The 1,806-nt window shown below is 36.1% G+C and overlaps 1 protein-coding gene across 1 annotated transcript in view; it reads right to left on the reverse strand.

Moving 5' to 3' along the window:
- LOC106530716 (dystrophin) overlaps positions 1-1,806 on the reverse strand; it is a gene marked incomplete at its 3' end in the record, with an annotated part of 355,898 nt that overhangs the window by 82,926 nt on the left and 271,166 nt on the right.

Below are 1,806 nucleotides of genomic sequence, written 5' to 3' on the forward strand. Positions count from 1 at the left end.
TATATTCCGCAATACCTATGTTTCTCAATAACTGTTCTTCAGTACCTATGTTTCTCAGTACCTATGTTTCTCAGTATCTATGTTTCTCAGTACCTATGTTCTTCAGTACCTATATTCCTCAATACCTATGTTTCTCAATAACTGTTCTTCAGTACCTATGTTTCTCAGTACCTATGTTTCTCAGTACCTATGTTACTCAGTACCTATGTTTCTCAGTACCTATGTTACTCAGTACCTATGTTTCTCAATAACTGTTCTTCAATACCTATGTTTCTCAGTACCTATGTTTCTCAGTACCTATGTTTCTCAGTACCTATGTTTCTCAGTACCTATGTTCTTCATGACCTATGTTTTTAGTAGCTATAATCCTCAGTACCTTTGTTCCCCAGTACCTATGTTTCCCAATGTCTACGTTCCTCAGTACTTATGTTCCTTAGTACCTTTTTCCTCAGTATTTATGAACCCCGGTCCCTATGATCACCACTAGCTCATATGCACTTTAACTTAATTTTGTTTAGCTTTTTCAAAAAAGACATTTGAAGGTGGAGCCAAACAACTTTCATGACTTTTTGTTTAAAACCCTGGGAAACGTAGGTATAAAAGAATGCTACATAAGCTAATATTAGCCTTCTACACTTTTGTCACAGCTGGCTAACAGTGTCACCTAAATGTTTAGAGGAATAATATTAGCTAATGTAACAMTCTTTAACACCAGTACGTCATTTTCGAGGAGTTCTTTTACAGGCCTGAAAAACGCTAAACTTCATGTCCTCATTTGGCTAGCTATTAGCCGAGCCTCTACAAATCTTTCCATGCTCTCTACACTCTATGACTAATAAGTGTTGTCACAAAAAGAGAGACAAGGAGAACCAGCCTGTTCATTTTGATCACACAGAAGAAACCACATTTCTAAAGTAACAAAAAGGCATTTCTTTCTTTATGAGTCAACATTTTGGAAACAATAAAACGTACAATCAGTCTGACAGTGACATACTTTTGAACAAATAAATTCTGAACAAAGACATGATGATGCTTCAGCACACGGCGGCACGCTGAATTTAKAGCTGCAGAAACAAACTGGTGGTTGTCAGTGGAGTTTTAACACTTTTACTCCCCTCACTGCAACGAAGCTAAAAGAACTGAACTTCATGCATTTTTTGTGAAACAGGAATGTGGAGAATTAATACAGAAGTGTTTGCACCAGGCTGCACTCTGCCAAAACCTAAATAAAACCAACAAAATTTAGAACAACAAGTCGTACTGGACAAACACTGCTCTGTCGTGTTGTCTAATTAAAGCACAACAACAGACAACACTGTTTCCTGTTCAGCACTGTGTTAAAGAAAATGGAGGKTTTACCAATTGAATTACCTTTTCAAGTTCTGCAGAAGCTTGGTAATTACCACGTCATGGGTTAAAGTGAAGTACACAATACAGTACACTCCTAACGCTATTCTGTGTACGTTGACTAAGAGCATGAACACATTATCCTCCTAACACTATACACTGTGTACATGTCCTTAATCAAAGTACACAGTATATTTCTCCAATGACGTGTTATACAAATAATTTAACCTGAACCATTTGGACCAAAGGGATTAATGAGAAGAGGATGATTTTGAACAGTTTTTCTTTAGTTTACATTTTTGTCATTTTAGTGTTATAAATTATAATGTTTTGTAATTATGTATTAATACATTTTTTGCAAGACTTGTGTCAGATAAAGTCATACAAATATTTAACCATCTCCATAACTTTTCAGTGCAAACACATGATGTGTGTGTGTGTGTGTGTGTGTGTGTGTGT

Source organism: Austrofundulus limnaeus, unplaced genomic scaffold (assembly GCF_001266775.1).
Source record: "Austrofundulus limnaeus strain Quisiro unplaced genomic scaffold, Austrofundulus_limnaeus-1.0 Scaffold551, whole genome shotgun sequence".
In the NCBI taxonomy this organism is placed as follows: Eukaryota; Metazoa; Chordata; class Actinopteri; order Cyprinodontiformes; family Rivulidae; genus Austrofundulus; species Austrofundulus limnaeus.